This window comes from Sus scrofa, chromosome 5, assembly GCF_054392235.1.
Source record: "Sus scrofa isolate SSC_HxYL_T2T_F1_AM1 chromosome 5, Sscrofa_HxYL_maternal_Yorkshire_Landrace_v2.0, whole genome shotgun sequence".
Taxonomy (NCBI): Eukaryota; Metazoa; Chordata; class Mammalia; order Artiodactyla; family Suidae; genus Sus; species Sus scrofa.
Window position 1 is genome coordinate 73145666 of NC_139387.1, and position 13301 is coordinate 73158966.

The window sequence follows — 13301 nt, forward strand, 5'->3', positions numbered from 1 at the left end:
TCATGAATGTGGTCCTCCGAACACTTGGCACCTTGGCACGGTCATTGTGTTTCCCCAGCTAACTTGCCTTCCCTTCTACTTCCTACTAAAACCCCCGAGAAGAATTTTGTTCACTGTTCCAATTCTTGGGACTTGGATGCTTCCTGGGCAGAGCATGTCCAAGGGACTGTGGGTGCAGCAAAAGCAGGAGAAGACAAGGTCTGTTAAAGCAGGAAGGGACCTCCCATCACTTCCTCATTAACTGGTGAGGCAGACCGGGGGAGTAGGTTGCCCACTGGGTAGACTGTTCCCCCTATTGCAGTATGCTGGTTCTTGCTTCTATGATGTAGAAAGACCTGGACTTTAGAGCTAATTGGATCTGCCCCTGCCATTTCCTGTCTGACCTTGGGCAAGCGACTTACCACCTAAGAGCCTTGGTTTTCTCAGCCGTAAATCTGAGATAATAATTCCCACTAGATCATAATAGACCCTCAATATATGGTAATTATTATAACCTTTAATTTTCTGCTATAAATCCAAGGAGCTGTGGAACATGCGCTCCTTATTCATTCATCTGTTCAAATCATCTCTTCATTCATAGAACATTTCTGAACACAGCGTCGTGTTGGGTTGGATGGAAGGTCCTACCAAGAAACAGAAGGCTGGATCCCTGAGGCCAAGAAACTCAGACTTAAGTTGAAAACAATGAGCCAGAAGAGTTGAACTATAAAATGGAAACATTGCACCTTCTTGATGTGTTGTGAGCATTTTGCAGGCTAAGCCTGCGAGCTGAGCATCTGGTCTGACTCACCAAAGTGTAGCCAGACCAGAGGACAGCCAGCCTGGAGGCTCTATAGCATGAGCTTTAACGCCCTTCTCTTACGTGGGTCCTTCCTATATGTGGGTTTCTTCCAAGGCTCTGTCATTTTGTTTTTCTCCCCCAGAGAGGACCCCTTTCACCCCCAACTACACTAGCTTCAAGGCTGATGAACCTTGGAGTATTCTTCCTGGAGGACTGGGTTATAAGGTCAGATGATAGAACAGGAATCTACAAGCACACCCCTTATCTCTTGCTCTCAGAGTGTCAGGAGTACGCAGGAGAGGGAAAGAATCAGAATCCCTCGGATCTGAAAGGAAGGTACTAATTAAGGCAGCCTTACCAGTGGAGCAAGGATTTGAGGATTGGAAGTTGTGTGGGCTGAGAAGAAAGCTACAGGGGGCAGCTGGTAAAGGATGTGAGGGTAAGAAAGTATACTCTGGGAGTTCCCGTCGTGGCGCAGTGGTTAACGAATCCGACCAGGAACCATGAGGTTGCGGGTTCGGTCCCTGCCCTTGCTCAGTGGGTTAACGATCCGGCGTTGCCGTGAGCTGTGGTGTAGGTTGCAGACGCGGCTCGGATCCCGCGTTGCTGTGGCTCTGGCGTAGGCCGGTGGCTACAGCTCCGATTCAACCCCTAGCCTGGGAACCTCCATATGCCTCGGGAGCGGCCCAAGAAATAGCAACAACAACAACAACAAAAGACAAAAGACAAAAAAAAAAAAAAAAAAAAAAAAAGTATACTCTGAGCGAAACGCTGATACAGTGTGTACTTTGCAGGTTGAAGATTAAGGGCTAATGCAGTATTGGGGAACTGGCATTTGGGTTCTGTTTACTTGAATACTGTGACTTTGGACATGTCAAGGAGCATCTCAGAATTTCAGTTCCTTTTGTAAAAGAAAATAGTAATACCCATGGCACACAATTAGGGAGATATTTTTTTGTGAAAGTGCCTTATAAACTATAAAGAGCACTGCTTCTCAGAATTGGTTTCAATTCATTTTCCTCACAAGGCAGAAAGGATTTTCTTGTTCACCAACATGGTAATAGTGAAAAGCATCCTTGAGGGAAAACGAAAACCCTCAGAACTCCCTTCTTAAAAGCTCTGGCTTCTCAGGTGCACTTCAGCAATCCCCTTCGCTTCTCCAAGCCTCCGTGTCTCCTCCTGAAGTTTTGCCTTCAGTGTGGTTTTTAAACACCAGGGAAGTAGGGTTTTCATCACTGATCGATCATTTCCTTGGGAGGAAAGAAATGAAACCATCCCAATTCGCTCTCCTTATTCTGACTGTTACTGCAATATGGAAAGGAGAGTTTCTTGGACTTGGAGCGGCAGGGCAGAGTTCCACAAGCTACAGCCATACGTGGGCTGGACTGCAACTTTGAGGGCAACAGTGGAAGGAATGTTGGGGGGTTGGGTCCGGAGAAGTGTGGTTCCCTTTGATTGAATGCAGTGTCCACTAGCTCGTAACACAGAGTTTGCATCAGTCTCATAATCAAACCACATGCTTGGTGTTACGGTTTATGCTCTGCAGAAGAGGAGAAGGGGGCTCAGAATATTCGAGTCACTTCTCAAGGGTCCCACCTCTAGGAGATGGAAGACCTGAACCTCACACCCTGGTCAGTGCTGGAGCCGCTCTCCCAGTGTCCACGGCTGATTTTCAGGACAAGAGGGACTGGACTTGTGCTGGACAGGAAGTCAAGAGACCAGGTCCACGTGAGACTGCACGTGGGTGAGCCTGTCTTGGACTCCAGCCCATGGTGAAATTGCCAGTCATTATTGTCACAGCAGGGAGAACGTGTCCACCCACGCTCTTTACGAGGAGGGAGTTGGCCTCAACATCTGATGGTTTTTGACACCCTTGGCATTTCAGGGTAACAGCATCCGAAATAAGAGGCTCTGTCTTCTTTATATGTTACGGCTGTTTCTGTTAACCCATCTCTTCCAGGGTCTCATGAAGGAGGCCACCGTGGCACCTGCACGTCACAGAATGCGCCTGGGCTCACATCCCCACCACACCAAGGACGGGTTTCGAAAGCAAACGCAATGGTCCATTTTGAAGCCTCTTTCTCCTGTGAGGTTGACAACCTTCAGACCATGACTGAGGAACAGCTGGGACCATCCTTCTCAGCATCACACTGCAGTGACACCTCGGGAGGCTCCCCCACCCCTGCTGCCGCCCTTAGGACAGCATCTTCTTCATCCGGGGTTCACACTGCTTGGTTCCCGGAGCTCCCCCAATTCGATGAGTAACACCGGCAGGTTAGAAGCCTGCCCTTCCGGCCAATCCCAGAGGAAAAGAAACATGTTCAAACACCCTGTTATTATTATTACCACCGATGATAATAAGAGGAATAATGAGCAAGAATTGCTTGTATTAAATAAATCAGGAAAATGCACTTTACAACATGTTCCCGGGGCTCTAAAAGCTGGGACGGTGTTGCAGCTTGCGCGGCTCTCCGCCACGAGGGAGTTCCTCTCCAATTATTTGTCTCCCCACAGCAGGTCAGGACTTATCTCATAAATATATAATAGCATAAACGGACTTTCTGTTTATCAGCTACACAAGTGTGCGTCTCCCTCTTGTAAAGCTGCATTTTTAAGAGGTGCGTTTTGGAAATGGTACCGTAATAGCAACCACTTGAAGACCAAGGGATTTAGCCTTCGTTTGGGGCTATTTTTCTCAATTATGGAATCCATAGGGACCTCTTTCAGCTTCCTGAGCCTCATAACCTTCTCCAGGATCAAGTGCAGTGCTCTTGAACTTACCAAAGTCACAAGAAACGTGCCCTACAAGTGCTTTTTGAACAAATGGATTAGGCAGGGGTCTTGTAGGTGATCTCCAGCCTCTCCTTGCTTCCCGGGGGCTGAAACTATCCTAAAGAGGTAGCAGGAATGATGTAGAAGGACACATAGCCTGAGAGCAAAGTATGTCCAGTTTTGCAATGTCGCGTTTGGCTGAACGATACACTGTCTTTGGTGTCTTATTGTATGTGATCCTGGGAATAGGCCATGTTTTTCACATCTGCTCCCTCTATTCTTCAAAGTTATTTTCCATAATCATCATGCAATAATCATGATTTTTTTTGGATTTGTTCTTTAGCTTTAAAATGATTAGAAAGATAAACAATAATATTAGCAATATTACCAAATTTAGTTAAATGCTTCATGCATGAACTGAGATGAACTGTTAACAGAAGATTCTACCTTGCAGTTCACCCTCTGTTCCATTGTTTGAAATTTAATTTATTTTTTAGTTTTTTGCTTTCTAGGGCCATACCCGTGGCACATGGAAGTTCCCAGACTAGGGGGTCAAATCAGATCTGCAGCTGCTGGCCTACACCACAGCCACAGCAACGCAGGATCTGGGACCTACACCACAGCTCACGGTACCGCTGGATCTTTAGCTCACTGAACAAAGCCAGGGATTGAACTCGGGTCCTCATGGATCCTAGTTGGGTTCAATACAGCTGAGCCACGATGGGAACTCCCTGTTTGAGATTTTACACACAAATAAAGACTCTAAGTCCTCACATAAAATGGTAGAATGGGAGTAACCCGAATTCTGTTTCTTTGCCTTTATAGTCTCTGTGCTGCCATTGTCCCCACTGGTCTGTTTTTCTAATAGCACTGAGCAATTCTCTGACTCACTGACCGAGTGTCCTGCAGATTGAACTGGATTCAGACACTCTCTGCCTGGATGCAGTGTCAGATCCCACAGGTAAAGGGCTTAGTCCCACGAGACTGTCCCCACCCTGGAGGCCAGTTGAGAGTTTAGGTTGTCACCTGAGCTTCTATCTGGCTATGAATCAGAGGTTCCATGCCTCCCTCCTTGGGAATCAATTAATTTGCTAGAGCCACTCACAGAACTCAGGGAAGCAGTTTACTTACTAGATTAATGGTTTCTTACAAAAGATATTAAAGGATACAAATGAACAGCCAGATGAAAAGATGACACATGGGGGTGAGGTCCAGAAGTGTTCCAAACACAGGCACTTCAGTGCTGGTGGAATTTGGGCTGTGCCGCCCTTCTAGGACTTGGGTGCATTCTGGTCACCACCTTGGAAGCTGTGGGACCCTCTTTCTGGGTTTTTAGGGTGGCCTCATTACTAGGCAGGAATGATCAAGTCGTGGGCCCTTCTCCCTCTGACTTTCCAAGAGTCACCTGATTATCACAAGCTCAGTTGTGGTGGAAAAGGGCTTGTTATGAATGACAAGACCCTCGTTTCACTTTGATGGCTCTGAAACTGCTTTTGGAACTGAGAACAAAGACCAACTATTACAACAGGAGATGCTCCCATTATTCTCAAGAAGTTCCAAGGGTTTGGGAGCTGTGAGCCAGGAACCTTGGATGAAGGTAAATAGGCATTTGTGATAAGTTACAGCCTCAGACCTTTTATTTCAAGTCAATTGTTCTAATACAAGGAGAGATGACATCACAGGGGTCAAAGAGGGGGCTGTGACTTAAGCAAAGGGCCAGTGGTGGACAGCTGTTATGCTGTCAGGTCCATGCTCTGGGAACAGAAGCCTTTTGCTGTGTCCACAGGGGTGGGGAGGTGGAGGGCTACAGACTATGTAACTGGGGATTCTGCAAAGTGAGTGCCGTATCGCAATGCAATGTTTATTAAAAACAAGTACTAAGGAGTTCCCTGGTGGCCTAGGAGTTAAGGATTCGACCTTGTCACTGCTGTGGCTCAGATTTGATACCCGGTCTAGGAACTTCCGTGTGGCCAAAAAACCTAAACAGCAAAGCAAGTAATGAAACTGCTAATTTAAAGTATGTGTGTGTGTGTGCGTGTGTGTGTGTGCAGTTAAACTCCATAGTAATCACAGCAATTATTTAGAACTTAGAGCAATATAAGGTCTGGTTAGAGGGGGAAGAGGGCATTTTATCACTGACTTTGTTTAGAACGGTAGGCACATGGTAGTAATAAGAAGTAGACTGCATTCAGTTTCATTAATTAATAAAATTCTCTAACAAATGCCCATTATTAATAAGTCTACAAAAAACAAATGCTGGAGAAGGTGTGGAGAAAGGGGAACTTTCCTATGCTGCTCATGGGAATGTAAACTGGTACAACCACTATAGAAAACAGTATGAATTTCCTCAGAAAACTAAACTACCAGATGATGCAGCAGTCCCACTCCCAGGCATATATCTGGACAAAACTATAATTCAAAAAGATACATGCACCCCTATGTTCATTGTAGCACCATTCACAATATCCAAGACATGGAAACAACCTAAACGTCCATCAATAGATAAATGTATTAAAAAGACGTGGTACACATATACACAATGGAATACTCTCAGCCATAAAAAAGAATGAAATAATGCCATGTGTAGCAATATGGATGAAACTAGAGATTCTCATACGAAGTGAAGTAAGTCTGAAAGAGAAAGACAAATACCATATGATATCACTTATACACGGAATCTAAAATATGGCACAAACGAACTTATCTACAGAACAGAAACAGACCCACAGACATGGAGAACAGACTTGCGGTTGCCAAGGAGGAGGGGGAGAGAGTGGGATGGACTGGGGACTTGGGGTTAGTAGTAGGCCATTACTTTTAGCATGGGTATCAGTGAGGTTCTCAGTACAGCATGTGAAACTATGTGCAGTCTCCTGGGGCAGATCATGACGGAAGATACCATAAACAATGAATGTGTGGGAGTGTGTGTGCGTGTATATGCATAACACATATACATAATATTTATAAAACTGGGTCGCTTTGCTATACAGTAGAAATTGGTGCAACATTGTAAATCAACTATACTTTAATTAAAAAAATTAAAAAATTCTCCGACAAAAAGTGCCGCTCCCCACCTCTTGCCTTCGCGGGAGCCGAGATTCCTTGGAAAACTCAGGGAGGGGCACCCTTCCCCTGCCCAGGGTCTCACATCCGCATCCTGCAAGATTGAGGTGGTGATAATGGAAAGCGCTGCTGATGAAACCCTCTGAGAGTTTAGGGTATGATTAACTTAGTTTGGGGGTCTTTCCCAGCCAAGAGGACCCCCAAGTAACAGGAGTTAGTTTGCCCCCTCTTCCTGTAAATGTCACATGGCTGAGGGGCCTGCTGCCCCTGACAGAGGGTGACCCCCGAGGACAAATAGCCCCAGAGCCCGCGTAGAGGCTGACCCCGCAGTGACCCCGAAGGCCCTCCCAGGGGAGCCACGTCCCAAATTCGGATGATACGTAAGACATCTGTGGTCTCGACTTCTGAGAACTGTCCCATACATTATCTCGTGTCAGTCCCCCAACATCCATAAAGTGGGTACCATCACCCCCAACCCTGTTCCATATTAGAAACTCAGGTCCAGAGGGACGGTTCAAATGTCCTCAGGGCATAGACAAAAGCCTTGAACCCTGTTCTTTTTCAGCTTCCATTTTTCCAAGTGACTCTTCTTTTTTTTTGGCCACGACTATGTCTTGGGGAAGCTTCTGGGTCAGGAATTGAACCTGGGCCACAGCAGCCACCTGAGCCTCTGCAGTGACAGTGCCGGCTCCTCAGCCCGCTTCTCTGCCGGGGAACTCCTTGAGCGACTCTTGGGAAGGGCTAGCAAAGGAGAACCATGAAGTGTGTCCTGAAGTTTCCAACATCACCCAGTTTGTAAATGCGTACCTTCAGATGCCAGACTGAAAAATGAAGATCCGCTTTTCTTTTCAAATTGTTTAAAAATTGCGGTATAACTTCATGGAGTGTAGGACAGAAATCACAGGTGTGCAGAAGGTGATTGTAAGCATTCAACTTCAGGAATAAATAAGGATGAGAGATGGCGTTCCCGTCGTGGTGCAGCGGAAATGAATCTGACTAGGAACCATGAGGTGGCGGGTTCGATCCCTGACCTCTCTCAGTGGGTTTAGGATCCTGTGTTGCTATGAGCTATGGTGTAGGTCACAGACGTGGCTCAGATCTGGTGTGGCTGTGGCTGTGGTGTAGGCTGGCAGCTGCAGCTCCAATTGGACCCCTAGCCTGGGAACTTCCATATGCCGTGGGCGCAGCCCTAAAAAGCAAAAAGCAAAAAGCCAAAAAAAAAAAAAAAAAAAAAAAAAAAGGTGAGAAGTAATTGAAGCAAATATTCGGGCCACAAGGGAAAAGACCGTGGAAAGTGGAGGTGCCTGAACTGAACGCAAGCCAGCCTTGGTTCCTGCGGGTCGAGTTCAGAGTCTAGACGTCCAAGTCTCAGCTCTGGCCGGACACGCGGCGCCTCTGTGACCCATCCCTGTTTTTTGCCTCCCAATTGCTCAGAAGAGGTTGCTGTCCACTGCCCTTGACTTACTGACACTTTCCCCACATTCAGTATCATTCACGGGTTGGAGGCTCCAGGCTAAGGGTGAACGTTAAAGAAACTGTCCGTCAATTGATGCCACAGGTAAACAAACAAAACCCAGGCCGAAGGGAGGGTTCTGATCCTGGTTTATCCTGTGCTTGGATCTGATGATGGTGGCTGCAACTTTTTCCTTCAAAGCAATCAGACTTCAATGGAACCTACTGGATTTCAATGCGAAGGAGGTTTTGCATTTTTCCTCTGTAACTTATCACAGCGACGGCCTGGTTAGTCACAGTGCAGTTGGGTGCCATGGACTAAATGCTTTGATCAGTAATTGATGATTTTATTCAATAAATATTTACTGGGAGCTGGCTCTGGGTTAAACGCAGGACAGGCGTTCCCTCTGGTGAACAAGACAGACGAGGTCCCTGCTCTCCTGGCACTGACATTCCTGAGGGTGGGAGGAGGGAGCGGCAAACCAGTAAAAATAAATAAGAAAATTGTAGATAGCAGTAAGTGCCACCAAGAAAGGAAGGGGCGCTGTGAGGGCAAGGGCCTGTGTGTGTCGAGGATGTGAGACAGGTCGGTCAGGAGAATCGGGCCCAGGACATGACGAATGAACCCAGATCTGAATTCTGAGAATCCTGCAGACCTTCATGCTTGGGCAGAGGGGTAGGGGAGCGGGGTGGCTTGTACGAAGGCCCTGGGACAGGCGTAAGCATGGCTGTGTCGTCAGGGACTGAAAGGTCAGTGAATTTGGGGACAGAGATGGGAGGAAGCAGGGGACAGGCCAGAAAGAGGGGCCAGATCATTAAAGACCTTGTCGGCCTTGGGTTGAGAAGCAGTAAAGACAAGGCGGTCAGGGCAGGGGTTTTAAAGCAGAGGCATGAATGACAGTTATGTGACTGCTCAGTGAAAACATCCCAATCTTTCGACGAGAAGGAGAAAAAAATATGCTCTAGATTCCCGCTTCCTTGTCTTGAAGGTGCTCACTGAGTATCTGTTAAGTGGATGAGCACGTAAACGAACAAAGCACACAAGTGGGCCAAGTTACAGTAGAAAGGACACTGGCCTCTAGCCGCTGGCTGGCTCTGTGGCCTGGGACAGCATCTGTTGCCGCTCTGATCTCAGTGATACCTCCCTGAACTCTCCCCTCGGGCTGGTGAGGATCAAATCAGAAATGCATCAAGAGGAGTTCCCGTCGTGGCGCAGTGGTTAACGAATCTGACTAGGAAGCATGAGGTTGCGGGTTCGGTCCCTGCCCTTGCTCAGTGGGTTAACGATCCGGCCTTGCCATGAGCTGTGGTGTAGGTTGCAGACGCGGCTCGGATCCCGCGTTGCTGTGGCTCTGGCGTAGGCCGGTGGCTACAGCTCCGATTCAACCCCTAGCCTGGGAACCTCCATATGCCGCGGGAGCGGCCCTAGAAATAGCAACAACAAAAGACAAAAGACAAAAAAAAAAAAAAAAAAAAAGAAATGCATCAAGAGAGAGATGAGCAGGAGGACAAGTTCTTGGTTGATGTAAGCCACAGAGGCATCTCTTTCTCTCTCTCTCTCTCTCTTTTTTTTTTTTTTTTTTTTTTTTTTTTAGGGCCACACACAGGGCATATGGAGGTTCCCAGGCTAGGGGTCGAATCAAAGCTACAGCTGCTGGCCTACACCACAGCCACAGCAACGCAGGATCTGATCCTCAACCCATGGAGCGAGACCAGGGATCGAACCCACAACCTCATGGTTCCTGGTCGGATTCGTTTCTGCTGCGCCACAACGGGAACTCCAAGCCACAGAGGCATCACTTCATTTTAACCTCAAAGCCTTTGATATTTGTGAACCATCTTAGAGTTTTGTTTGGAGTCGACTGTACTTCTTCGCCTGTATTTGTGTCCACGGGGTGGTTTACTCCCTTCCGTGTAAAGTAGCGCTGCCTTTATTTATCCTTAAAGCCTCAGGAGAGAACCCCCCGGCTCCTCCACACAATAAAAATCCCTTGTCCTTGCCTTGGCACCAAACAGCCGACAAAATGCTTTCAGAGATGTTATCTTATTGGATGCTGGCAGCTCGGCCACGGAGGCAGGGCAGGTTTGCTATTCTGGCTAGAACTCGGCACCCAGCTGCCTCTTTTCATGAAATTCACATCTGTTCTCAACTGTGTCTTTCCAGGCTAAAAAGCCCTAAGGGTTTAGGTTTGTCTGCCCAGGGAAACCCTTCCTCGCTAGGGTGATGGGGGAAAGAAATTTGAATTCCCGTCGTGTTTAGTAATTTGCCAGTCAGCCCTGCACTCAAACCCAAACCTCTCTGGCTGCGATTAGAGCCCTGTCCGCTTGTTCTGCCTTCCGAGGCCCTCGGGAGCAGCGTGGTCCCCTGGCGTCAAGGTGGTCCTGTGGATTTACCCTTACAGATTGTCAGATGAGGAAGGCACCTCGGCGACCAACAGCCCTAATTCTTGCTGGACGGGCAGGGAACCCAAAGCCTGACATGGCCCCTGAGCAGCAGACATGGTGGGGTCTGGCCTCCTGAGGTCCCCAAGGATGCTCATGGCCTTGTCGTACAGAGAATGTGCACCCCTACTCCCTAGCCACTGGGATGTCTGGCGGGGACATGCAAACTTTCCACGCCTGTCAACAGTATATCATAAAGCAGGGCTGCCTTGCTGGAAAATTGGGAGAGGATTCTTCTAGATTCCTGCTTGGGGGTCGGGGGGGAGGTGAGGGTGGGGTGGGCGGTGGTGAGATTCAGAATGAGGAAACGGAGGGAGGAAGCCAAGGGAAGCCTGAGCTATTGGCTGGCATCACGAGGCCGAGCAGCCTGCTTCCCAGGGATGTGGTGGGTACTGTGGGATAAGGCAGATCCTGTTCACAGCTCCAAGCTCTCGCCTACAAACCGTAAGGCCCCGATGTGAGCCCCAGGGTTTCCATCTGTGAAATAGGTGTAAGAATCATGGGAGATTTTGGAGACTTAGATAAACTTCTGCACTGTGCCTGGGATCCGCTCTCCTCTGTCACGAAGGGTGTGTATCTCCAGCTTCCAGCCAGGGTTGGGGTTTGGAGGAGATGGGCCCAGTCCGCCCCAGGGGGTGGGGGGAGAAAAGACATCTTAGCCTCTTAGTCAACAAATAGCTCTCACAGACTAGACTTTGCTGAGCCATTTTTGATGAATCAGACACCCTCAGATTACATTACCCTTGAAATCCAGAAAGGTATGAAAATCAGAGAACAGGCTGGGGGCAAAATTCTTTTTGGGTGCTGCCAGCTCTGGCTCCGGCAGAAAGTAAATCCTTGAGAGATGCTTCACAGAACCTGGAGAGCAGCCGGCCACCCCACCCACCGCAGGAGCCGGCTGGCCAGTGGGCGGCAGGCAGAGAGCCCAGGGCTGCCTCTTCTACCACCTCTCAGGGTCACATCCATGGCTGCTGGAGCCAAGGTGTGTGCAGGGAGGTGGGGTCACACTGCCCAAAAGAGTTTGCAGCTTAGTCCCTTTAAACCCACACACACCAAATGCTCTAGTTTCCAAAAGTTCACTGGTTGATTGAGATGCGTTTCTGTCCTTGATCAGGGGATATAGGATATTAAAGAGTCAGGATATTTAAGAAGTTTTTGTTTTCTCCTGGTGGAGGTAGGCTGCGGACTTCCTTCAGCTGCTTTCTTTATGGTCGCCTTAGAATGAATCTATAGTCCCTGAGCATACGTTCATCGTGTGGGGATGGGAAGAGGAGGATTAGTGGACAAGAGGCTGGACCTGAGAGTCAAGGGGACCCCTTACCCTGTGATCAGGTGAGACGCCCGTCTCCCAATTTGTGGTTGACCAGTTGGCTTACTTGTGCCTTGGGCGCTTGGTGTAAACACGCAGAATTTAGGGGAGGGGGCACCCAAGCTGCCCTGGGGCTCTTGGTCTTGATTTCGATCCATTGCAGCTCCCTGACCTTCCCTCATTCCTGAATGAGCCTGTGAGGTGTTACTTGCCCCACAAGAGGGTCTCTCTCCAGGCCCTACAGGGATACAGAGTGACTTAGAACCTGCTTTTCTTGCCAGCCTTAGTCCTTCATTGCTTTTGTTTTGTTTTGTTTTGTTTTTATTTTGCTCTTTGGGCGGCATATGGAGGTGCCCAGGCTAAGGGTCTAATCAGAGCTACAGCTGCCGGCTTATGCCACAGCCACAGCAACGTGTTTTGAATCGAGGGCACTCACCCCAGTACGTTCCTCGACCTCAGGTTCCCCCACCTGGTTATGACAGATAAATTCCCATAAACAGTGCAGGGCGGGGGTGGGGGGGGTGGAAGAGGGAGTCGGGGAGAGAGAATGTCTCTGAGGATTTTAAGAGAAAGCAACCACCCTTCCTGGGTGCTCAGTTCACAAGGGAAGCAGCCCCATCTCCCCAGGGCCAGCTTTGGGGGGTGTCCAGCCCGGGGGCTACGTTAAGGTTTTTGAGGTTGCCCTAACCAAAGCAATGCCTTCTTCTTAAGGTGAGAGCAAAGGCTGTTTTAGGCAGCCCAGTACCGACTAGGGCTAGGTTTTGTAAACAAGCCAGAGTCAGAAAGGACAGAAGTTGATGGATAACTACCAATCAGGTCTGGGTGGAATCTTGCACCCCTCCCCCTGCCCCCCCCCCGCTCCCCTTTCTATGCATCCCCGGTTTCACACTGGCACCAATCCCTGTGTCCCCCTCCAGTGATTCAAGCCCTATGAGATGGTGGGAGACTCCTTAGAGGAGATTTAACCCCAGGACCCTTTTCACCAGAGAGGCGAGGTTGTCTAAACAATCTGTCACATGAAAGATCGGGCTGTGTTCTCTGTGTTCGAGAATGCTAACAGAACATGGTCTGTGAAGGGGATGGGAAATCCCTTTTATCTTGGCCCATTTCTTTTAAGCAGTTCTATCACTCTTAGGATACCTCTCTGGTGGAAATATTCGAATGCCCACTGCCTGCTTCCTACCTGTTTGCAGAAGGGAGGATTCTGCCCCCGCTGAGTGTTCACTCTTGCAAGTAGCCACTTGTCTGCTGGTCCAGAAAAATAGAACAACATAGGCTGGACCAGAAAAACAAAAATGCACCGTTCTCCTCACTCCCAGAGGGGGAAGGACAGGGCTGACCACATCTATGCGGGCAGGCTCCTTCTGCAAAGTGGGAGGGTAGCGGGTGTCAGTGTCGGAAGTCAGATCCTACCTCAAGAGTTTAGAAAGCTGCTTGCCTTTGGGCAAATGATTTCCCCTTTAAATACCTTCCTGGCTTGTT